This window comes from Ovis aries, chromosome 19 (genome assembly GCF_016772045.2).
Source record: "Ovis aries strain OAR_USU_Benz2616 breed Rambouillet chromosome 19, ARS-UI_Ramb_v3.0, whole genome shotgun sequence".
NCBI lineage: Eukaryota > Metazoa > Chordata > Mammalia > Artiodactyla > Bovidae > Ovis > Ovis aries.
The window spans coordinates 5,890,211-5,917,137 of NC_056072.1; the positions used below are offsets into that span (position 1 = coordinate 5,890,211).

At 42.0% G+C, this 26,927-nt stretch overlaps 1 long non-coding RNA gene across 1 annotated transcript; it reads left to right on the plus strand.

Moving 5' to 3' along the window:
- Window positions 1-13,335: 13,335 nt before the first annotated feature.
- Window positions 13,336-22,581, plus strand: LOC121817199 (uncharacterized). Its single transcript, XR_006056981.2, has 3 exons — window positions 13,336-13,538; window positions 14,207-14,358; window positions 22,252-22,581. It is a non-coding gene; the product is annotated as an uncharacterized LOC121817199 (long non-coding RNA).
- Window positions 22,582-26,927: the final 4,346 nt, after the last annotated feature.

Consider the following 26,927-nt stretch of genomic DNA (forward strand, 5'->3'; position numbering starts at 1 on the left):
TTTCTCCTCTGATCTCCAGTAGCATATCAGGCACCTACCACCCTGGGGAGTTCCTCTTTTGGTATCCTATCATTTTGCCTTTTCATGCTGTTCATGGGGTTCTCAAGGCAAGAATACTGAAGTGGTTTGCCATTCCCTTCTCCAGTGGACCACATTCTGTCAGACCTCTCCACCATGACCCACCGGTCTTGGATGGCCCCACACGGCATGGTTTAGTTTCACTGAGTTAGACAAGGCTGTGGTCTGTGTGACCAGATTGACTAGTTTTCTGTGATTATGGTTTCAGTGTGTCTGCCCTCTGATGCCCTCTCACCACACCTACCATCTTACTTGGGTCTCTCTTACCTTGGACGTGGGCTATCTCTTCATGGCTGCTCCAGCAAAGCGCAGCCGCTATTCCTCACCTTGGACGAGAGGTATCTCCTCACCACCACCCCTCCTGATCTTGAAGGTGGAATAGCTCCTCCCAGCCCTCCTGCGCCCGTGCAGCCACTGCTCCTTGGATGCGGCGTTGCTCTCTCAGCTGCTGCCCCTGACCTCGGGAGTGGGGTAGCTCCTCCCGGCCAACGTCCCTGGCCTCAGGCATCAGGTAGCTCCTCCCGCCCGTTGCCCCTGACCTCGGACGTGGGTTAGCTAGAACCCTAGTAAGACCCACTAATTCCTCCACCCTCCAATGCATATAGAACAGAAGTGAGTGATGGACTACGTAGGATGAAATTTGTTCTTTGGAACTCCCTTCAGGAAGGATTGCATGGGTGGTCTGGCCCCTCTATTTTTTTTTTAATAATTTTTATTATAGTATAGTTGTTCTGCAATGGTGTGTTCCTTTCTGCCCTACAGCAAAGCGAATCAGCTATATGCTTACATATATCCCCTCCTTTATGGATCTCTTCACCATTCACATCACCACAGAGCACCAAGTGGAGTCCCCTGTGCTGTACAGTAGGTTCTCGTGAATTACCTACTTTATACATAGTATCAGTAGTGTATAAATGTCAATCCCGTTCTCCCAATTCATCTCACCCCCCATTTTCCCCTTGGTGCTCACATGTTTGTTCTCTATGTCTGTGTCTCCATTTCTGCTTTGCAAATAAGATCATCTGTATCATTTTTCTAGATTCCCCATATATGTGTTAATATACGATATTTGATTTTCTCTTTCTGATGTACTTCACGCTGTATGACAGTCTCCAGGTCCATCCAGATCTCTGCAAATGACACCATTTCATTCCTTTTATGGCTATGCAGAGTACATCATGAGAAACGCTGGACTGGAAGAAACACAAGCTGGAATCAAGATTGCCAGGAGAAATATCAATCACCTCAGATATGCAGATGACACCACCCTTATGGCAGAAAGTGAAGAGGAACTAAAAAGCCTCTTGATGGAAATGAAAGTGGAGAGTGAAAAAGTTGGCTTAAAGCTCAAAAAACGAAGATCATGGCATCCGGTCCCATCACTTCATGGCAAATAGATGGGTAAACAGTGTCAGACTTTATTTTGGGGGGCTCCAAAATCACTGCAGATGGTGACTGCAGCCATGAAATTAAAAGATGCTTACTCCTTGGAAGAAAAATTATGACCAACCTGGATAGTATATTCAAAAGTAGGGACATTACTTTTCTGACTAAGGTCCGTCTAGTAAAGGCTATGGTTTTTCCTGCAGTCATGTATGGATGTGAGAGTTGGACTGTGAAGAAGGCTGAGCGCTGAAGAATTGATGCTTTTGAACTGTGGTGTTGGAGAAGACTCTTGAGAGTCCCTTGGACTGCAAGGAGGTCCAACCAGTCCATTCTGAAGGAGATCAGCCCTGGGATTTCTTTGGAAGGAATGATGCTAAAGCTGAAACTCCAGTACTTTGGCCTCCTCATGTGAAGAGTTGACTCATTGGAAAAGACTCTGATGCTGGGAGGGACTGGGGGCAGGAGGAGAAGGGGACAACAGAGGATAAGATGGCTGGATGGCATCACTGACTCGATGGACATGAGTCTGAGTGAACTCCGGGAGTTGGTGATGGACAGGGAGGCCTGGCGTGCTGCGATTCATGGGGTCGCAAAGAGTTGGACACGACTGAGCGACTGGACTGAACTGAATATTCCATTGTATACATGTACCACATCTACTTTATCCAGTCCTGTGTTGATGGACATTTAGGAGAGGGTATGGAGGAAAGGGAACCCTCTTTAATCCCTCTTTTACACAGTTGATAGAAACGTAAGTTAGTGCAACCACCGTGAAGAACAGTATGGACGTTCCTTAAAAAGCTAAAAAATACAACTACCATATGATCCAGCAGTCCCACTCCTGGGCATATATCCAGAGAAAATCACAATTCAAAAAGACGCATGCACCCCAATGTTCACTGCAGCACTATTTACAGTAGCCAGGACATGGAAGTAACCAAACGGTCCCTCTCTTTAAATGCACGGGCACTTAACCGTCTTTCACCCCGGCTGCATCCCTAAAACAAAAAGGCATTCTGTGCCACCACTTTATTCATTCTTTATTACTTTTTAACCCCAATAAAAATTTTAGTCAACTTCAAACAACCCTCCAATTTTTCTCAGTACTATACTAAAAAACGAGTTCTTAGCAGAGAAAAACAGGCTTTGAAATTTTAAATGTGCATAGCTGCTCATGCAAAGTGCCTACTCTAGCTGATGTTCTGGTGGACTGGTTAATCAAATCAAAATCAAATCTTCCGCTACCTACAGAGAACAATAAGATGGAAATAACTCATTCATAAGATTCTAATTTATAAAATCATTCCACTACTTACAAAATACTACCCTAAGAGGTATAATTCCATCAAGCTTCAATTTGAGCAAATGTACAACTACTTAAACAACAGCTGTTAAATGAAAAAAGAATTTAAAATGTCTTTAGAAGAGTGATAGAAACATTATTAACACGATTGCCATGGCCTGAACTTTCACAAGGAGACTCTCTGGAAGGCTAACTCAGCCATAGAAAACTCACACCTCAGAAGTCACTCTTGGGCAAAAATACAAGGACATTCCCCTGGTGGGTAGATATTCCTCTGTGCTACTAGGAGATGAACAGCTAGGAAAATTCCCTGCAGGAAGTAATCTTGAGGCTTCATACAGGTTTATTGATGAGGTCCTTTCTCATGAATGGATCCCTTACCAGCATGGAACCATCACCTGGATGATGGGGTTGAAGAAAAGTACCTGCAGTTACTTCACATTCCAGTGACAGAAATGAGTCAGGAGGACCTAAATTATCAAAAACATTCTCGGATGAGTCCCACCAGATGTCATTTTTTTTTAATGTGGACTAATCGCTCTCTCAAAAGCAGCCCATTAGAACTTACAAGTCTTGTTGGTGCAGAAAGAGGACCAACATCTGGAGCAAAAAGGGAGAGTCTGTCTTGTACATGAAAAGAAAGCTGGACCAGGATACAGACAAGCTGGTGTACACCCTGTCACCTTGGCTCTGGAACCCGTGGGCACGATGTCTGGTGAAGCAGGGCAACACTGAACCCTGCATCTCTGAACTGCCCTCGTTTGATAAGACAAGCCTCCTCTCTTGAGGATCTGATATCCAAATGATTTCCTGGTTCTTCTGGGCTTCAGCCTAATGCTCTATTTGAATCACCAGTATCTTGTGGATCCTTTTCTAAAATCTCAAGTGTTATACCGTCCGCATTGATTTCAGCCTTCCGCGTGCATTTTCTGTAACCAAGAGCATTCGGCTGGCTTTTCCAAGGACAAATAAATTAGTCTAGTTCTGTCAGAGATTTTTATCTTCTCTGCTTAGTTCAGTATATATTTGGTTGCTTCCTACTTCAAGGGTTTGTAAGAAAGCATTTAGCTTGATAGCATTGATCAGTTTCCTCAAAGGTCATATTGACTTATCATCTAAGTGGTTCCAATTTTCATTGTCTCTTTATGTCTTTTTCCTGGTGTTATCTTTTTCAAGGACCACAGCTAATCTGCTGTCTTCAGGAGACATTTAGTCAGTTTTGATCTGATGTTGCTTCTCATGTAGAACTTTTTCCATCCATGCTTTAGAGCAGTAATTCTCAAACTGTAGTCTGTGGGAGCCAGGGTATCCCTAAGATTCTTTTGGCAGATCTGTGAGGTCAAAAGTATTCTCAGAATAATACCAAGATACCATTTCCTTTTTCACAGTTGACATTTACACTGACAGTGCAAGAAACAATGATGAGTAAAGCTGGTAACATTTTAGTATGAATCACAGCAGAAGCACCAAAATGTACTAGTAGTCATTGTATTCTTCATCATCTTACAATCTTGGCTTAAAAAATTAATTAATTAAATAAAAAGCAGCTTCTGCTTCATACTGAGTCTGATGATTATCTGGACGGAAAGCATGTGTGTAACTGACTGAGTTGCGAGCTGAACTAGCCACTTTTTCATAGAATACTATTTTCATTTGAAAGAAAATCTGACAAACCACACAGATTTAGGGATTTGGCAGACAAGTTATTGCAAATAAACAAAGCAAGCCTGTCACTTCAAGGAAAACAGTTGATAGTATTTTTGCCCAAGATAAAATTTAAGTTTTCAAGTGAACATCAGAATTTTTGGGAAAAAAACTGTATCAGTCATCATGAGTTTGACAGTATCCCAATACTAAAAGCCTTTTCTGGTTAATCAGTGGTGTTATTAACAAATATAATGTCTCTATATTTTATAATGAAATACATCAACATTTGGAGGATTTAAATAACTCAGTAAATCAGTATTTTTCAAGGGGCAATGCATGATATTATAAAATCATACAAAGGGAAAAGAGTTATTTAAAATACTAGATAGACCAATGAATTATTGCAGCAGAGCATGGAAACTTCACTGATATGATGTCAGATTCCACATCACAACTACACTTTAATAAACAACTGTCAAGTTTTAATACGGTAACAAAGAATACCCACCATTACCTAAAAAAACTGTTAGCATATTCCTCTCTTTTCCAATTATGTATTTGTGTAAGAAAGAATTTATTTCATATATCCAAATTACAGCAATACACTGCAACATATTGAATGCAGAAGCAGATATAAGAATCCAGCTACCTTCTATTAAGTCAGACATCTTTTTAAAAATTTACAAATCTGTAAAATAATACCAGTCTTCTTAGTGGTTTTTGTTGTTTGGGGGAGGAAAATTGGCAATTTTTCATTAAAAGTATTATTTTAAATATTAGGGGTTTATAATTAAAAATAAATATCAAATCATTGCATAATTTATTATGATGATAATAAAATAATGAATAAATACTATTCTTAAAATGTTCCTATTTTAATTTCTGATATAGTAAAAACCAATGGATATAGCCTGCATGGTCAAAAGCCCTTGAGTGAAAGTTGCTCAGTCGTGTCTGAGTGTCTGACTCTTTGTGACCCCACAGACTATACAGACCATGGAATTCTCCAGGCCAGAATACTGGAGTGAGTAGCCTTTCCCTTCTCCAGGGGATCTTCCCAACCCAGAGACTGAACCCAGGTCTCCTGCACTGCAGGCAGATTCTTTACCAGCTGAGGCACAATGGAAACCCAAAGCCCTTGAGGATCCTCAATAATTTTTAAGAAAGCAAAAGGGTCCTGACACCAAAAACCTTGAAAGCTGTTGCTTTCAAGTCATCACAGTTTTGTTTTTTCTGTTCATCAAGTTTATGGAGTTCTCTGCTCTTTGTGCCCTTTAGCTCTTGTTGAGGTAGCATTACACTCTCCTGGAGATGGTCCACACCTTTCCTTGGTGCTGTCGAGTATACCGCTGGTCTCGCTTCCCTGATGGGACTGCAGATCACTTGGAGCTCAATGGCTCCTGACAAGCACCTTCCAGTGACGGGGCATCCTGTCAGGAGCCCTCTCCGGCACTCATCCTGGACTTGCAGGAAGGAGTCTCTTCCCTTCATTCCTTTACTGGCAATTCTGTGTTAACCTCAAGAATGAAACTTTATGGATTTTTTTTTTTTAATCATTTGCCTCCAGGCTCAGCATTTCTGAGCATTTCTTGACTTGGTCTCAAGGCTAGCCTCCTTCTAAAAGGACTCCAGGGCTTCATAATTCCTGAGCTTGGAGACTTTACTTGTTCTTTATCAAGGGCAGAAAGCATTATGCTGAACTCTTTCTCCCTGCATTTAAAGGTTGGCTTTTGTCTCCCAGGTAGTGGGTAGCAGCACCACGGTCTGGACCGGTCCACACACCTCACCCTCAGCCCCACACAGCATTTTTGGGGTGGCCTAGGCTGAAGCTTGCTAGCCGTCACCGGCTCCCTGATGGCACCAGTGGCTGCCACTGAACAACCTCAAGTTGTCAGGCCCTGCTGGCCCCAACAGACTAGAGGGGGCTCCGTAGAGTGTAGTTGTTACGAAGATTACTTCTACAGACGTTACAATCCCACAACACATCTTTATTACTCTTTTAAATAACCAATAATCTTTCAAAGAATGTATATATGTGTGAACAGATATATACACATTGTTTCTGGTGAGAGGTCTGCCCTTATGCTGCAAGTAATAAATCTTTTCTTTCAGCTAACTTCACAATTTCCTCTGCATCTCCGTTTTTTGGAAGTTGACTCTCTTTGACTATGGTTTACTTTGAATTTATCTTGCTTGGAATTCACGGAAATTCTTAGACCTGTGGATAATTATATTTCATCAACTTGGGGAATATGTGGCCATATTTCTTCAAATATTTTTTCTGCCCTGTTCCCTCTCTCCTCTCATTTCAGGACTCCATTATATTTATCTTAGATCATAGGTCTCAGCTGTCCCTTTTGGTTTGGCATTCTTCTCTCTTCTGTTTTCAGCTTGTGTAATCTCTATTAACCTGTCTCCACGTCCACTGATCCTTCCCTGCTGTTAGGTGCACCAATTCAATTTAGAAAGTCAATTCTGGTAGACATTTTTTAGCATTTCCATTTGGTTACTTTCAACACTTCCCTTCTTTATGCTGAAATTCTACCTCTGTTTACGTGTGTTATTCCTCTTTTCCACTAGATCCTTTGATGTATTTATAGTGTCTGTTCAAAAGTCCACACCTGCTGGAGAGTGGACAAGTGGACGTGGTGCGGGGGAGGGGAGTGCGGGACAAGTTGGGAGAGCATCACTGACATTCACACCAGCATCGTATATGCACCACCCTGTGCAAAGCAGACAGCTCGCGGGACGCTGCTGCCGCACAGGGGGCTCAGCCCCGTCCCTGTGATGACGCAGAGGGGTGCGGTGGGAGGATGGGCAGGCGAGGGAGGTCCAAGGGGGGGATATATGTACACGTATAGCTGATTTACTTCATCGAACAGCAGAAACCAACACAACAGTGTTAAAACAATTCCACTACAATAAAAAATGGTTTTTTTAATCAAAGTAAAATTAAGCTTAATTATTAGTAGCTAAGGGCTAATGAAGATGCCTGATTCACGTAAATGGCTATTTCTATATCTGGCGCTAAACTACCTATTGTTTCTTGTATATGATCATTAGAGATTAGTTCCTTGTTATGCTGTGTTATTTAATAAATTCAACCATACATACCCCGCAAAAGAGTCTGCATCTGCTAATTCCAACCTCTGTGCTCTATGTCAATCAATTCTTTCAACTCTTTTCTCTCTGGTTTATTGATCACATTTTCCTACTTTGTCTCATGACTTGTTATTTTTATTATATGCACAAAATTGTGTGCAAGGAAATAATAGAGCCTGAAGTTGATAAGACTTAACCCCAGAAAAACCACAGGGCTCTGTCAGCTGCTAAAGTGTGGGTAGCCTGGCAGGTGGGGATACTGGGAGAGACGGCACTGCAGTGAGTGTATCGAATCTAGAGTTGAACCGAGTTTTGGGGCCTTGTCGGCAGCTCATTTAGTGAGATTTGGTTCACGTGCTTTGGGGGAAAATTTGGGCATTACCTTCAGCAGGACTTGGAGTCTGAGCCTCAGCGAGACTCTAGAGACCTCTCTTTGCATTTCTGTGTCCAGATGTCAACTTTGGGAATTGCTGGGAGTATCTATTTGCTTTGGCATCAACGTCTTTATTTTGTCTTTAAAAAACTGGAAATTACTTAAATGCCCAAAAGGAAGAGAACAGTTGTGTACATCATGAAAAACCAATACTGAATTAATTATATGCACTGATTTATAAAAGAGCTCTGAGGAAAAGAAATGCTTCACATATAATGTTAAATTTTTAAAAACAGAATATTAAAGTAATAAAAGTTATATTAAAAATTAGGTATACACATGGACAGGGCTTCCTAGGGGGCACAGTGTAGTAAAGAATCCACCTGCCAACGCAAGAGACTCAGGAGACACAAATTCTATCCCTGGGTGGGGAAGATCCCCTCGAGAAGGAAATAGCAACCCACCCAGTACTCTTGCCTGGGAAACCCCATGGACAGAGGAGCCTCAAAGAGTCGGACATGACTGAGCAAATAGCACAGCACACACATGGACACACACACACACAGCATGTACGGAAAAGTACCAGAAATAAGTCCCTACAAGTGAAATGTGTGAGCCATCAGTGTGGCAAGATCCAGAGCAGCTTTGCCTTCATGCTTTGCTGTGATTTCCACTAACGATGCTAATCACATTGAGTATGCGGTAAAGAGCAAACTATAGATAGATCTGAAATAATAACAATTTCTTAGTCTAGGAAAGATAACCCAGAGCAGAAAGGAGCCAGCTAGCCTCTTCTTCCCTAAGGCCCAAACAAAAACAAACTAGTTTAAAATCCAGCAAGAGGACTGGGTTAGGAAGCAAGGATGAAAGAGCCTTTGGACTGTCAAGGTTGTAAACTGAAGGCTGACATCAGAGGGTTAGAGAAGAATAAACTTAGAAAAACTCAGATGCAAACAATGCGGTTCTGCCCATCAGTTCTTCATTAATTGACAGCAATGCTGTGAGACACCTCAGAGTTAACCAGCCTCATTTCCATCACTGTTATTATGGACTGGAACTGGTTACCAAGGGAAGCTATGGAATTTTTCCCTGGAGGCCATTTAAAATCAGATATAGACAACCACCTGTCTTCAATAATTCAGGTTCCATTGAACTAAATGACCCCTAAAGGTCCTTTAAACCCTATGACTCTGGATTCCTGTGCTGATAACATTAAGAAAAGCTTATGATCTTTTTTTCCTAATGCTTTACTGTGTACTCTCCATTTACATTTTTTTTCGGATTAGAAAGGGAAACTTCCTACAAGCAATCCATTCATTACTCTCCCTGACTCGAGGCTGAAATTTCAGGCTTGCAAATATCACTAGGGAATATTTCTCAGCTGCAGTTGATTATTTCTTCTTTCTCTGCCAGGTGCCACTGTGCCCGGAGAGAATTCATTTAGCAAGGAAGGGGCTAGGACAGTGGGGAGCAGAGGGGAGAAACAACACATCCAAGAAGTTAGGGGGTGGGCCTGGCAGGAAGAGGGGAGGGGGTCAGAATTTATGGAAAGTCAGTGACAGACACAAAGCAAGAACCTAAAATTGAAAATAAAGTGATTAGTAAGGCGTAGTTCTGCATTTGTGTGTGTGTGTACATTTAAAGTGCTTTAGAATGAAAGGTTGACACTTGCAGCGACATGGATGACCCTAGAGATGATCGTACTGAATAGGTCAGACAGAGGAAGACAAATATGGTATCACTCATATGTGGAGTCTAAAAAATGATACAAATGAACTTTGTTATAAAACAAAAACAGACTCACAGACATAGAAAACAAACTTATGGCTACCAAAGGCAAAAGAGGAGGGAGGGATAAATTAAGAGTTTGGTATTAGTGGATACAAACTGTTATATATATTATAACCGGCTTCCTTGCCAGCTCAATTGGTAAAGAATCCACCTGCAATGTGAGACACCTGGGTTCAATCCCTAGGTCAGAAGACCCCCGAGAGAAGGGCATGGCAACCCACTCCAGTATTCTTGCCTGGAGAATCCTATGGACAGAGGAGCCTGGTGGGCTACAGTCCACGGGGTCACAAAGAGTCTGAAGGGACTGAACATGCACATATATAGTAGATAAGCAAGGAGGACCAACTATATAGCACAGGGAACTATATTCAGTATTATGTAATAACCTATAATGGAAAAGAATCTGAAAATGTATATGTGTGTGTGTGTGTGTGTGTGCACGCACACGCGCGCACCTGTACGTTTGTGTAATTGAATCACTGTGCTGTACACCAGAAACTTGTAAACCAACTATGTGTGCTTAGTCGCTCAGTCGTGTCTGACTCTTCGCGACCCCATGAACTCTAGCCCACTAGAGTCCTTTGTACATGAGGATTCTCCTGGCAAGAAGCTGCCATGCCCTCCTCCAGGGGATCCTCCCAACCTAGGGATCGAACCCAGGCGTCTCACATTGCAGGTGGATTATTTACCATCTGAGCCACCAGGGAAGCCCAACTCTTAGGGGAAGCACACTAACTGAAACCTGCTCACCCTGGACAGGCACCATAGTTGCCATTTGCATGAGCTGTTTTTTCAACAGGAGGTCCTGGTAAGAAACACGAATAAGCCACCACCAACTGAAGGGTTCAGGAAAGGTCAAAAGGTGACATCCAATCACCTCCCAGAATCTTTCTCATTGGCGTCCATCTTAGCTGAGCAATGCATACGCCACCAGGAAGGATTCTGAAACAAATGATGGGACAACCCAGAAACAAATCCTATCATCATAAAACCCAAGACTGTGAGTCACATGGCAGAGCAGTTCTCCTTGGTTCCCTTACCCTGCTGCTCTCCAATGGGTCACCTCTTCCTAATAAAATCTCTTGCTTTGTCAGCACGTGTGTCTCCTTGGACAATTCATTTCCGAGTGTTAGACAAGAGCCCACTTTCGGGCCCTGGAAGGGATCCCCCTTCCTGCAACACAACTATACATCAGTAAAAAATTAAAGTTAAAAGAAAAAGACAGAGATAGTTACTTCTGCAACTTTGAAGATACTGTCAACTGAAAAAAAAAAAATGCTTTAGGACACAAAATCCTACACCACCCAAGCAAAGCTGTTATTTGGCCATAGCAACTAAAAATATTAATGATTCCACACCAAATGCTCCATAAGAAATCATCCCCAATTGCCAGAAAGGGTAAAAAGCATCAGGCAAGTTTTACATACTCTTACTCATAATGAAAAAGTAGTGAGCTTTAAAAAAATAACGATGTGGTTATTTTTTAAAATTAAAAACTTGAATTTTGCCCCTCAATTTCTCATCTCTCCTAATTTGTCAGTGACCATTTGTGAGGTTCCTCTTGAGGACTGCCTTTTATCCTACTTTGGGGTGTGCTATGCACCCAGAGAAGAGAATGGGGCAGGAATTATTAAAAGCCCCATTTCGGATCAGCATTAACAATTCATGGAGCTCATCTCCAGTTCCACCTGAGGCGCTGGGAAGGACACAAACAAGCAGCCAGGGCTTGTTCAAAGTGTCTCCTGGTCTGCTTTGAAATGCACAGTCTGTCAGGGCCAACTCGAGGTCAACCTCGTCGTCGTCCTCCTCATTCTGTGAGCTGCCTGGCTGCTCTTCAGGGAGAGGAAGTGAAAAAACAGACTGATTGCACACCCACCGGGTGTCTGGCTGGCCACTGAAGGGTCTCTTGAAATGCAAACCTCCAGAGCTGAGGGTTGGAAACTTGTCTTCTATTCAGGGCCACTGTGACACAAATGGGGAAAATAATCACCAAAAGGTAATTTAGGCTGACTGGTTTACAAACTGAGATGAATCAAAGGGTTAACTTACACTATTTAAATACTGAGAAGAGAGAATATTCAACAGGATTAAGTGCAGGCAAAGGCAATTCCGTCTCAGATGCAGAGCAGGTAAGGGGGGGGGGCGGGGGTTGGTGCTTATACCTTCACTAAATTTCATGCAGGTCCAACAGATGGGTCCATATCAAGACTAGCCTAAGGCAACGTGTCCTCCAGGCAACGCTAACCTTTTCTGGCTTCTGAGATGCCAAAATCTTACTTTTGTCCCCCTTCCTAAACTCTCCTCCTCAGAGTCATTTGCCAAAGGGCATGGCAACCCACTCCAGTATTCTTGCCTGCAGTATCCCATGGACAGAGGAGTCTATCAGGCTACGGTCCATGGGGTCGCAAAGAGGCAGATACGACTGAAGTGACTTAGCACACACCTCCCCATCTCAGACCTGGAAGTTGTTTGCTCATGAGTTGGTCCTAAGCCTGCTTTGATTCCTCCCACATGCCTTCTACCTGGACTGCCCCTTTTCATGCCCTGATTCCTCTCCATGTCTAATTCTTTTTTTTTTTTAAAGCTCCAGGCCCAATTGGAAGTTTGACACTAGCAGATGCAAACTAGTCTATATAAGATGGATAAACAAGGTCCTACTGTACGGCACAGGGAACTCTATTCAATATCCTGTGATAAACCATAATAGAAAAAAAAAAAGAATGTCAAAAGAATTTTGGAAAATTTGCAGCAATTAAAATAGAGATGCAAAGCAAAAAAAATTTTTTTAATAAAATAAAACAGATATGCGGTTGTCAAGGATGAAGGGGGATAGAGTGGAAGACGGGATTAGCAGATGTAAGCTATTATATACAGAATGGATAAATAACAAGGTCCTACTCTATCGAACAGGGAACACTATTCATATCTTGTTGAAGTGGAGCAGGATCCTATAGTCCTTCCCCGCCATGTCCTCAGCCTATCTTTTGTCTGTGGAAAACCTTTAGTCAAAGAATAAGTTTAATCAGAGAAGTGAGAAAATGCAGAAACAAAGCAGTCGAATAGGACAAAAAAATTAAAAAAATAGTTTAGTCATTAAGCAAAGTCAAGGACCTTTAGTTCCTTGTCAAGGGCTAATCTTCTGAGCCATATCCTGTGAGCTGTCTTATAGATGCTGAAACCCCACCAGGTGGAAGAAGTTACTCATAACTACATGATGGACAGACTGTAGCCATGATGTAAGCTGTCACAGTCCTAAGAACTGGCCTCAAGGAAATGGGAACAAACCAACCCTGGAACAGAATACTAACTGTGTAAAAACAACCGAGATGACACTGCTTAGACTACCGATGACCAGTTTCAAGGCGACCGTCAGAGCTGACTGTGCTGTTTACACATGGAGCCTGCTCCCTCTGCCTATAAAAGTTCTTGCCCACTGATTAGGGTTGGGGAGGAGTCGGCCTTTGGATATGAGCCCCCTGCCCTTGGCTGCCAGCCTCCGAAATAAAGCAAACTTCTTTCCACTAATCTTACCTCTTTATTGGCTTTCCAGTGGCAAGCAGCTAGACCCACTTTCACCGACAGATTTTGGCGCCAACGTGAGGCTGAGCTCTCGCGATATCTGGCTCCTAGGGTTTTCTCCATTGGTGCTGCTGCCATGACGACGTGCTAGGAAGGCTGTGAAGAGCCTCGCTGGCCCCAGGAAGAGGTTTCAGGGAGGATATTCCTAGCAGCTGCCTAAACCACTGGTTTCGGGGATCCTCCCTGCTTCTCCTCTGCTCAGCACTGGCTGCCCATATGTGCTTTTCCTTGGTGGAATGGGAAGACACCTCTGGACAAGCTGATGAGCTCCCAGACCCAGTAAGTTCAGCAGTGTGCACCTGGCAACTTCTCTTTTGAGCTCGAGGTGCTCTGTGGGTGTTTTGCCAGTTGGTTCTGGCATGTTTCTGATGTGGAGGCCCGTTTGTATCGGGGAGTACACTTAGAGAACACTGGCTAGATAAAATGCTGTTTTCAGAATTTTGACTGCAAAGAGAACAAAAATATGCCTAGGAGAAAGCTTGAAGTTAACTCTTAAATCATGTCCTTGAAATGTTTACAAACACAGTCCACTCCTCCTAAGAATTCAGCCTTAGGTTAATTGGTAGAACTTCAAGAAAGGGGGGGAAATGGTGGGGGGAGAAGCCTTTTAAACCCAAGTGAGTAAATTCAGTTTATTGCAACTATTATTTATAAACTGATAACTTCTCTATTGAAATATCTGATTTGAGACCTCTGTCTGAATATTATACGTCTATATGTAACATTGTCCAAAATGAAATCAAAAGCTTTCGGATAAACTCTGAAAATAATTATGTTTCAGCTTTTCCAGATTTTTGGTGACTTAAAACCTTAGTTTTTTTTTTTTTAAGTTAAACTACGAAAACTAATTGAATATCTAAATAATTTTTAAGATAAAATACTGGAACTTTGCTGAACAGATGTAAGTTTGCCTACTTTTGCCTTCTTGCGAGTTTAAGTCTCTTCAGTCATTTCAGATCCATACGGACTGTAGCCTGCCAGGCTCCTCTGTCCAGGGGACTCTCCAGGCAAGAATACTGGAATGGGTTGCCATGCCTCCTCCAGGGGATCATCCCCATCCAGCGATCGAACCCATGTCTCATGTCTCCAGCATTGGCAGGTAGGTTCTTTATTGCTAGTGCTGCCTAGGAAACCCTTCTCAGGAGGTAAAAAAAATCACTAAAATTGTTTAGGTTTACGAAACACACATCATGTACTACATTAAGAGAACATATGCTGTGTGGGGGAAAAAAATGTATGTTTTTAGAGGTTATGCAATATGTTCTTAAGTTTGCCAGTCAGTAAATGCTGGTATAGTAGTTCAGTTACTTGATTCTTGGTTTTGTTAAGACTTTTAAGGACTGAAAATTATAATATGTAATTAAAGCTACTAGGAATGACAAGGGGAGCATTTCGGTGTGTAAAGCAACTAGGATATGTGTTGCAAGTGAGAGAAAGTATAAAGAATGGAGATGTTTTTATTGCAGAAAAATGATGATAATTTTGTCATAGAGCCCGTTGCTTCTGGATAGGGAAAAATAATGGAAAAACCATATGGATACAAAAAGTGATATAAGGTTTGTTAAAAAAAAAAAAGAGAACTTTGAGAAAATAAATTTGTATGTTGTCAGGAGTAATTAAGATCGGATTTAATTATGTAAATGAACTTTATTATTAATAGTAAGCTGGTTTAAGACTCAGTCGTGTCCGACTCTTGCGACCCAGTGGACTGTAGCCCACCAGGCTCCTCCATCCGTGGGATTCTCCAGGCAAGAATATTAGAGTGGGTTGCCATTTCCTTCTCCAGGGGATCTTCCCGACCCAGGGATTGAACCCAGGTCTCACACATTAGAGGCAGACGCTTTAACCTCTGAGCCACCAGGGAACTGGTTTTCTTTCTTCCTATTATGAGAACAAAATTTTCCTGGAATATTGAGCTACTTTTGATAACAGATTGTAAGTTTCTTTTTCTAGCTAATTCTGAGTATTCCAAAGGGCCCCAGGGTAGCTATTAATAAGAAATATTAAAGTGCTAGGATTTTTGGTATGTTAAATTATTTGGAACACATTTGATAACTTTCAGACCATACTGCTGAACTGGGTAAGAAAGTTAAAGAATTCTAATAGAAAGCTATAATGTTCAGGATGTGAAAATGGTCTAGTGAAGTTATCACAGAGTATTACCTATGATGTGTATCACTGCTGGCTTTACATTCACTGCTAAAAGCACACATACATTGTTTGTGTCAAAAGTGTGCATAAGTGGTAAAATGTATGCCTATGAAATGTTTCCCGGTCAACATATCTCTCTGTGCTTGTTTGTTAAATCTGATTAGTTTTCTCCCAACATGGATAACTAGGCCAATATTTAAACAAAAAGTTGGCCTAGCACCAAGGGATATGAATGGCCCCAGAGCAGGAAACTGAGTCACTCTGGCAACGATGAAAAAATATGTTATTTATCAATGTTTTCTGTGGAAAGATTTGCCATTATTAATAAAAGGGAAATGATGAAGGGACATTTCATGTATTGAGGTATGGGAAAGTCATTCTGGTCTGCATATGATTTAAGTTGAAGTTCAGGCTAACCAAACAGCCTCCTGGTAGCCTATTAAACACACATTGTAACACTGAAAATCAAAAATTAAAAAATAATAGTAAGCAGCACTCACATACATACATTGTACATACATACATTGTACATCTGCTTTAACCATTAGGGAAAAATACATTCAGAGAATAATACAAAGATGCATTTTGGTTGTTATCCTCATTGTAATATGTCTACTAATTTTCAAGCATTTGTCTAAGTGCTATGACAAGGTAATCAAAGAGAGGTAATGTTTTCACAATACAAAATATTGATGCTAAGCTTGGAACTTGAAATTATTTCCTATTCTGTGTCCATTCCCCAAATTAGGTAGGACTGCATCCCATTGTAGCAGAAAGTAACCAGAGCAGTCAACACCCTCAAAGACTTAGGGGAATATTGGAACAGAAATGGAACTAAAATTGAGTTTAGGATTAACTTCTCTATCAAAAGCTTGATTCCATTTCTTGTTCAATACCCATTCCTCCTCAAAATTGAGGAGATTTAAAGAAAAGGGGTAATTGAAATGGTCTTTGCCTCCCATGTCTTTGGCCTGCCTTTTATCTGTGGAAAAACTTTAGCCAAAGGATAAGTTTAATCGGGGGCTTCCCTTGTGGCTCAGCTGGTAAAGAATCCTCCAGCAATGCGGGAGACCTGGGTTTGATCCCTGGGTTGGGAAGATCTCTTGGAGAAGGGAAAGACTACCCACTCCAGTATTCTGGCCTGGAGAATTCCATGGACTGTATAGTCCTTGGAGTCGCAAAGAGTTGGACACGACTGAGCGACTTTCTCCAGTGTTCTTGCCTGGAGAATCCCAGGGACAGGGGAGCCTGGTGGGCTGGCGCCTATGGGGTTGCATAGAGTCGGACACGACTGAAGCGACTTAGCAGCAGCAGCAGCAGCAGCAGCAGCAGAGCGACTTTCTCTCCCTCACTCAAGTTTAATCACAGAAGTGGGGAAAAAATGCAGAAGCAAAGGAAAGCAGTCAAACAGGACAAAATAATAATAGTATAGTCATTTAATAAAGTCAGGGACTTTTAGTTCCTCCTCAAGGGCCATAGGTAATATTCTGAGCCATATCCTTTGAGCTATCTTATAGATAACTGAAACCAATCCCCACCAGGTAGAAAAAGCTAACTACATAGTGACCAGATGGTAGCTATGACATAAGCTTCCACAATTCTGAGAACTGGCTTCAAAGAAATGAGAACAACCCTGGAACTAAATATTAACTGTACTTAAAATAATCAAGATGATGCTGATCAGACCACTCCATGCCCAATTTCAAAATACTGTCAAAGCTATCATTCAAAAAGACACATGCCCCCCAATATTCATAGCAGCACTATTCACAATAGCCAAGACATGGAAAAACCTAAATATCCATCAACAGATGAATGGATGGCAAAGATGTGGTATGTGTATACCATAGACTACTATATAGGCATAAAGAAAGAATGCCATTTGCAGTAACATGGATGGACCTAGAGATGATCGTACTAAATGAAGTAGGTCAGAAAGAGAAACAAATACCATGTGATATCACTTAGATGTGGAATCTAAAATATAACACAAATCAACATATCTATGAAACAAAAACAGACTCACAGATACAGAAAACACACTTGTGGTTGCCAAGGTTGGCAGGTAGAGAAGGGAAGGATTGGGAGTTTGGGATTAGCAGGGGCAAACTATTTTATATAGAATGGATAAACAGGTTCTACTATATAGCACAAGAAACTATATTCCATATTCTATGATAAACCACAATGGAAAAGAACGTGTGTGTGTGTGTGTGTGCATGTGTGTGCACATGTGTGAGTGCACGTGCTAAGTCACTTCAGTCATGTCCAACTCTTTGTGACCCCATGGACTATAACCCACCAGGCTCCTCCATCCATGGGATTCTCCAAATACTGGAGTGGGTTGCCATGCCTTCCTTCAAGGGATCTTCCCAACCCAGGGATCAAACCCATGTCTCTTACATCTCCTGCATTGGCAGGTGGGTTCTTTACCACTAGCACCATGGGTATAACTGAGTCACTTTGCTGTATAGCAGGAATTAGTGCATTAAAAATTAAGTATATTTCAATAAAAAATTTTTTGAAGAAAAATGACTCCTCCTATAAAAGCTCTTGCACACTGATTGTCAGAGGTGGGAAATCAGCCTTTGGACAGGGCATATTTTACCCTCCTCCCCAGTTGCTGACCTCAACTTTCCTTATCAAACTTTCCTTTCCACCAGTCTTGCCTTTTTATTGGCTTAAAGCAGTGAGGAGCTGGACCCCACTTTCAGTAAAACTTTCTCAGTGAGTGTAGGTCCATGTATTCCATTTCGAAAATCAGAACACGAGGAGTCAGGTTTGAAACCTCCTGTCCTCACCTCCTGTCTACTGCATCTTCAGATCCAGAATGCTTCGGCCTTCTTCTGCCCCTAAAGTCCCAGCTGCCAGCATCTCTCTGTCCAAAATGGCAATATGTTATTATCCAGTTTCTCTGAACCCATTTTTGGCCCCTCCAGTTCATTCGGTATGCACTAGGCAGGGTAGGTCTCTGCAAGAAAAAAGCAATGCCTTCTAATGCGTTTAGGATAAAGACTGACATCCTATCATGGCCCACACAGCCCACCTCTGCAGCCTCATCTCTGCAGGATGCCTCCCGCCCCCCTAGGTATACTCTGAAAACCACACAGGACTTGCGTTTCCTCCAGCTAGCCCAGCTCCTCCTCAAGTCAACACCTTCAGAAGGGCTCATTTTCTCTGCAAGCGCCTGCTTTCTCCCAGTGAATCTGCTGAGTCAATTTCCTTCATCCTTTCAGTATCAGCAGAATTACCGCTTCCTCACCTCATACTAACCATCCTGCATCCCCAAGGTCAAGTCAGAACCTCCACTTTGAAACTGAAGGGAAGAGGGCGGGGTACAACTTTTAAAAGTAGGACAAAGCCATGCAGGATATGACATACGCTGGTTAAAACCTAGCAGACCCAAGATGGTGGAAGATTTGTCTACTGGTAGACCTTAAGCCTCATTATGTACTCATTATATTATCATGCTAAATGACACACCCACAGGCACCATGACAATTCCAAGGCCACCCAGAAAAGGCACAGAAGTGGGTGGTGCCCCATTTCCTGGCAATCCCCACTGCTTCTCCAAGAGAGAATACTCCTCCCACTTGTTGGCTTATGGAATTAGCCAGCCTGTGAAAACTAACCATCCCCATGCCTAGGGCTGCTGTCAGTTTCCAAGGGGACCCCATGCCCTGAGGCCACCTCTCCTCCGAGATGGACCACATTCTGCCCATGAAATGTGCATCTCTGCTTTCTCTCTACTACCACTCACCCTTGAATTTTTCCTGGCTGAAGTCCAGGACCCTCACTTGGTGGCCTGTCCCAGGAACCCACCAGAGACTGCAACATGACCATTCTCTTGCACCCCATTTTTTGTAACATCTTTACAAAGGAAGAGGAGGAGGGTGGCCTTTTCTTCTCCACTTTGCCTTGGTTTAATAAATTTAGTTCTCACTGATCACTTTTCCTCTCACTGAATTTCTTCTGCACCAACACACTCAGAACCTGAGCTTCTTTAAGTCCTAAGATATGTTGTACAGTTTCAGTTGAATTATTGTGCGTTTAAGTCCAGTTTGAGGTGTGGTTTTATTCCTAGGCCCCCTCCCCTGTCTCACCCTGCTCCTCCCCCAGCATCTTCAGGTTCATTTTCTCTGCAGCTCATTTTTCTCTGCTTTCTCCTGGTGAATCTGCTGGGCCAATTTCTCTCATCCTCCTAGTGTCAGCAGAATTACCACTTTCTCACAGCAACTATCCTGCATCCCCAAGGCCAGGTCAGAACCTCCACTTGTCCAGTTTCATAGTCTCCTTGACTGTACTTTTGTAGGATTTGTCATGCTGTCTAATTAACCCGCTCTGAATAGTTGCTTGTTTCCTGTTTTTTGCATTGTTGTATATCTAGTGCTTGGCACTATGTCCTGCACATTCAATGAAACTCTCCTGAATGAATGAAAAAGTGAATAATAGAAGCAGAGGTAAAGTCACAAGAAAGGAGAACATTTTTCTGGAACTAAGTTAGAATTTGTGTATTTTTATTCCTGTAAACTGAGATGCTCTTCCTTGGTGACTCATACTGAAATCCATGATCAGCATAAACCCCAGTGGCTTTTTCCACATTAAGTGATGTTGAGTTAGGTGTACCTCTGTGCTGAGGTCATTGTGTTTCATCTGCACATAAAGTTCTTAACTTTGGAGAAAAACACAATTTTTAAACCAAATTCTGTCATCCAAGATATTAATTGACCTCACCAGGTGTCATTTGAAAATACTGTAATTATGACTATCATGCCTTTTTTCAACTTGTTGATAAATAGTCTGTCCATGTTAGCCCCTAGAAAACCCTACAAATACCCCTACAGACTTCTTTCTCAGTATGGCAGACATAATTGGTCAGCTCATCCAATAGCCATTTCTCCATACTTTCTTATTCCTTGCTCTCTTTTAATTATAGAGGCTGAGAACAGCCAAAAACCCACTATGCCAACTTTCCTACAGCTAATTATGGCTCATGAGGCACAAAGAGACATCAACAAGGAGGAAGGAGCATCGGGAAATATTCTGCTCCCATTTTTTTTTTTTAAGCCAAGTCTGTCTAAGGCGTCCTCTCTTAACACTGATTATTCCATTATTTCTACCTTTGAATGTGATTTGGACACCTGGAGCCATAGCAGCTGTCTTGTGACCATGCAGTGACAAGCAGAGGCAGAGGCAATATTAAGATGGAGAAACTTTGGACTATTATGGCTATAGCTAGAGTTCTCGTTATGAGAAATAACTGTCTTTATTGCTTAAGCCAGTAACTTTTAAAATATTTATTTATTTGGCTGCATTAGATCTTCAGTGAAGCATACAGGATCCTCAGTCTTCAATGAGGCATGTGGAATCTTTAGTTGCAGCATTGGAACTCTTAGTTGCGGAATGTGGGATCTAGTTCCCTGACCAGGGATCCAACTTGGGCTCCCTACATTGGAAGCCTGGAGTCTTAGCCTCTGGACTACTTGGGATGTCCCTTAAACCACTCTTTGTTAGGTTTTCTGTGCTCTACAGTAAAACATGGGTTGAATCATACCTTTAGTTAAAATGCCAACATGAATCAATATTAAAAGTATAGTTGATCAAACAGACACAATTCTGTCTAACCACAGTGAACTCCAATGCTAATTTTTTTTATTTCATCCATGAAGTTATCATGAAAGACTTTATTCCAGTTTTTCCCTCAAGTCACAGTATACTGAAACTATGCTATTTCCCTCCTTGACAGTCCTAAAGATTTACTCTTTAACCACTGCTCTTGGCCTGGAAAGAATGAAGATAATAGATGTGTTGTGTTCGTATCCTATTTCTGTGATATTTGATCTGGATTAACATTAAGACTTTTAAGACCTTTTTCTCCATAAGTTTCATCTTTCTCTTTTTCATAATTATTTTTTAAGTGGGTAGGTATTTTTTCCTTCTGAACACATAAAGATGAAATAGCCAACGAAACAAACAGTAAGGTCTCAGCGCTGTTCTTCCAAACTCTTTCATGGTTCCACATCCTGAAAAATCTTCAAAAGTAAATAGAATCTTTACAGTAAATAGAATTGTCACACTATTCTCTAACACTAGTGAGAATATTAGTTGGCCTTCTGTGTCATAGATTCAAAATAACAATGGCTTTGATAAAAAGATGATTATTTCCAGCCTAACAATTCAGACACTAGCAGTCCGGGGTGGTATGGTAGCTTCATTTTTTCAGGCACCCAGTTTTCTTTTTCCTCTAGCATATCTGGTTGGATTTTCCTCTTGGTCCAAAATGGCACCTATCATACCCACATTCAGGGCAGCAAGGTGGAGAAAGGAGAATGAGAGATGTCCTTTTGGGACCTCCATGGTGATCCAGTGGCTAAGACCCCACCCACATGTGTGTGGCTCAGCCACAAAATTAAAAGCGAAATATTAACTCGCGTCTTTAAAAACTGTCCTTTCCCTTTAAGGCATGACCCAGATTACACACATCACTCCCGCCCATGTATAACTGACTACAGCTTAGTCACATGGTCATGTCTAGGTGTAGGAAGGCGAGGAAATGTAGTCACTTTCCTGAGAAGCCAGATGCCCAGCTAAATAGCAGGGCTTCTACCACTATAGACAAAGGGAAGATAAAGTTCAAGGAATATCTTACAGCCTCTCTCAGACTCTCCCCTCAGAGAAATATGAATTCCTGGACTGAAGTTGCAATAACAAGCAATAATGTGATGATGTATGTGAAATCAAGCCAAAGGCTTGAAGCTTTCTTTTGAGCCAGACAGAGATCAACCACTTTAATGAGCGAGTCCCGGTATTTTTGAAGTTTCTCTATCACATTGGTTTGCAGAGTGGCTGGGCCCAACAACATCAGCATCAACTGGGAACTGCTAAGCATGCAAAGTGTTGGACTGCACTGGACTTTCTGAGTCAGAAACTGGGAATGGAGAAGGAAGCCTGTATTTTAAAGAGCTCTGCAGGAGGTTCTGATACACATCCAAGTTTGAGAGCTGCCATGCTGTAAAGTATCACATTCACAGGTCTGTGATGAACATTTATAAATTCCTACAAGATGACACCTGGTACCTGAAGAGTTCTTGCACTCAGGTGGGCAATAAACTGTTCCATTAATACAATGTTCTGATCATAAAATGGATTCCAAATAAAATATGTATCCTTATATTAAGGAGTCTAACTCTTAAGAAAGATTCTATCTGATATGTCATTAACCTTTTCAAAACCAGTGGTTTTGGAGCAGTGGATTCAAAATGAAGAAAAGGCCAAATCCCCTTCTTACTAAATGGTCACACAAAGACATGGACCAGCTCTGTCTCTAAAGCAGTCAGTATCATGAACAACATATCCAGTGGGGACATCTCACCTCCAAGGTTGAGGGGCCCATGGCTGATTCACTAGATGGAGGTTGTAGGAGTCTCTGGGGGCATCCCTTCACACAATGCTTTCTTTTTCTAGCTCATAGATGTGAATAATTACTTATTTATACACTCTTTCCTTTCTTCTATGGTTATATTAATTTTACGACATAATATGTGGTCTTTAAGAAGAGATGGCAAGAATACACAGAAGAACTGTACAAAAAAAAATCTTCACTACCAAGATAATCATGATGGTGTGATCACTCACCTAGAACCAGATGTCCTGGAATGTGAAGTCAAGTGGGCCTTACAAAGCATCACTACAAACAAAGCTAGTGGAGGTGATGGAATTCCAGTTGAGCTATTTCAAATCCTGGAAGATGATGCTGTGAAAGTGCTGTACCCAATATGCCAGCAAATTTGGAAACTTCAGCAGTGGCCACAGGACTGGAAAAGGTCAGTTTTCATTCCAATTGCAAAGAAAAGCAATGCCAAAGAATGCTCAAACTACCGCCCAAGTGCACTCATCTCACACACTAGTAAAGTAATGCTCAAAATTCTCCAAGCTAGGCTTCAGCAATACATGAACCATGAACTTCCTGATGTTCAAGCTAGTTTTAGAAAACGCAGAGGAACCAGAAATCAAACTACCAACATCCGCTGGATCATGGAAAACAGCAAGAGAGTTCCAGAAAAACATCTATTTCTGCTTTATTGACTATGCCAAAGCCTTTGACTGTGTGGATCACAATAAACTGTGGAAAATTCTGAGAGAGATGGGAATACCAGACCACCTGACCTGCCTCTTGAGAAACCTATATGCAGGTCAGGAAGCAACAGTTAGAACTGGACATGGGAACAACAGACTGGTTCCAAATAGGAAAAGGAGTACGTCAAGGCTGTATATTGTCACCCTGCTTCTTAAACTTCTATGCAGAGTACATCATGAGAAACACCGGGCTGGAAGAAGCACAAGCTAGAATCAAGATTGCAGGAAGAAATATCAATAACCTCAGATGTGCAGATGACACCACCCTTGTGGCAGAAAGTGAAGAGGAACTAAAAGCCTCTTGATGAAAGTAAAAGAGGAGAGTGAAAAAGTTGGCTTAAAGCTCAACATTCAGAAAACGAAGATCATGGCATCTGGTCCCATCACTTCATGAGAAATAGTGAAACAGTGGAAACAGTGTCAGACTTTATTTTGGGGGGCTCCAAAATCGCTGCAGATGGTGATTGCAGCCATGAAATTTAAAAGACACTTACTCCTTGGAAGGAAAGTTATGACCAACCTAGATAGCATATTCAAAAGCAGAGACATTACTTTGCCAACAAAGGTCCGTCTAGTCAAGGCTATGGTTTTTTCCAGTGGTCATGTATGGATGTGAGAGTTGGACTGTGAAGAAAGCTGAGTGCCGAAGAATTGATGCTTTTTAACTGTGGGGTGTTGGAGAAGACTCTTGAGAGTCCCTTGGACTGCAAGGAGATCCAACCAGTCCATTCTAAAGGAGATCAGTCCTGGGTGTTCATCAAGAGGACTAATGCTGAAGCTGAAACTCCAATAGTTTGGCCACCTCATGTGAAGAGTTGACTAATTGGAAAAGACTCTGATGCTGGGAGGTATTGGGGGCAGGAGGAAAAGGGGACAACAGAGGATGAGAGGGCTGGATGGCATCACCGACTCGATGGACATGAGTCTGAGTGAACTCCAGGAGTTGGTGATGGACAGGGAAGCCTGGTGTGCTGCGATTCATGGGGTTGCAAAGAGTTGGACATGACTGAGTGACTGAACTGAACTGATAATCATTTTCAGCAGAGCCTCTTAAACTTTGATTGCCAGATGAATCCCCTGGGGATCTTCATAAAACACAGATTCTGATTCAGTGAGTCTTGGATCAGGCCTGAGATTCTGCATTTCAAACTGGCTCTCAAGTAAGGCTGATTCTTCTGGTCCAAAAACCGCACTTAGAGTAGCAAGGATGTGTCTAATAACAGGATAAAGAACAGAGGAACTGTTAGAAGACCTCCCAAATTTAGCTAAAGAAGTTGACACCCAGGAGGACTGTTCAAATTAAGCACCCAATGATAGGGAGGTTAAAAGAGAAAATATGCCTATTTACTGGGAATACTAGACAAAGAGAGGAAAAAAGAAGCGGGCACATGGGGCAGTTACCCCAAGGAATGCTCCACCCTTGCTTCCAGGGAAGGATATCTTCACAGCCCAGCTGTTTTCCCTGGGAATCATTGTGGTTGGTGGCAGCTACTCCCTCATGTGTGCATTCATTAAAAAACAGCTTTACTGAGCACTGAGCATATGCCAGGGGGTCACCTGGAGTCTCACGAGATCAATCAGAGAAGCAGAAGATCACGGTCGTGGTCCCACGCTCTGAGTGGATCCCTGTCACTCCTGTCTGTCTGGGCGCTGACTGGTCTGCTGTATTTCTCCCCAGAAGTACTCTTACTTCTCGCTGAGTTGTTTAATACCGAGATCCCCAACCTCCAGGATCTGCCTGATGAGCTGAAGTGGAGCTGATGTGACAGTGACAGAAATCAAGTGCACGAGAAATACAATGTGCTTGAATCATGCTGAAACCATCCCCCCACCCCCACCCACATCCGTGGAAAAACTGTTTTCCACGAAACCAGTCCCTGGTGCCAAAAAGGTTGGGGACTGCCGGTGTAATAGCTTTGAGTCATAGGCGCTCGTTTATATTGGTTTCTTCACTTTATCTTGCAGAAGCCCATGTTCTCGGGTTAGGGAGATAGTCTGTCCAGGAATGCCCCCATGGGTATCTGGCACCTCTGTCTACTCACAGAGCTAGTACTCAGCATCTCCCCACTCAAATGAGAAGCCTTTTTTAGTCAGGTCTTAAGGAGAGAAAAGGGTTTCCCCGGTGGCTCAGCAGTAAAGAATCTGCTGGAATGTAGTTTAGTCTCTGAGTCAAGAAGATCCCCTGGAGAAGGGCGTGGCAACCCACTCGAGTATTCTTGCCTGGAGAATCCCGTGGACAGAAGAGCCTGGTGGGCTGCAGTCCCTAAAGTCACAAAGAGTAGGGCATGACTGAAGCTACTGAGCATACACACACGCAAGGACAGAAAAAGCTGCATCTGTTTCCTTTTCCACCCTAAGCCCAAACACGCTCAGTGTCTTAACCAAAGAATTAAATGTGCTTCTTCCTTCACTATTCCTCAAGGCAAGATGAACTCTGGAAACTCCCCAGACACAAGCTGACCCTGACTGTCCCTTTCTCATCCCCCACAAAAGAACATTAAGAAAATTTTAAGAACCTTTCTAGTCAAGATAAGTCAAGTGACCATGAAGGCCCTGGGAGAAATCAAACATTTTTTTTTCAAGCCAAAAATTAAGAATGTACCTGGATATTCAAAACTACTTTTGGGGACAAAGAAAAAAAATTTAAGAATAGGCTTGTCCTAAAAAGTTTCAAATACATATTCGTCTTGGCACTGGTAACCACAAGTGTTCTAGAGCTGACACAGAAGGGCAAAAAGGATGCAGAAAGGAACAGAAACAGAGACTGTGCATTCCATCTGTCTGTAGTAGCCAAGACGTGGGGACCACCCAAGTGTCCAACAAGACGATTGACTAAGATGTGATGTGCGAGTGTGTGAGTGGAATAAAAGAGAATGAAATATTGCGATTGCAGCAGCATGGATGAACCTGGAGAACATTATACTTAGTGAAGTAAGTCAGAGAAAGACAAATGCTATGTGATATCACTTTTATGTGGAATCTAAAAAAATAATACAAATGAATCTATGTACAAAGCAGAAACAGACTTACAGACATAGAAAGCAAATTTATAGCCACCACAGAGGAAAGAGGGAGTTAAGTTAGGAGTATAGAATTAACAAATACAAACTACTGCACATAAAATAAGTAAACAACAAGGATTTACTGTATAGCACAGGAAACTATATTCAAGTATCTTATAATAACCTATAATGGAAAAAATGAAAAAATATATAATTGAATCACCTTACATCTGAAACTAACACAATATTCTAAGTTAACTATACTTCAGTTTTTGTTTTTTTTTTTTAAAGACTACGTTCTTGATAACTATGTCACTCAGGTTAAGCCAGATCAGTTTTCTCAACCTATTTTTCATTATCGCCTCCCTGGGGAGTCTTT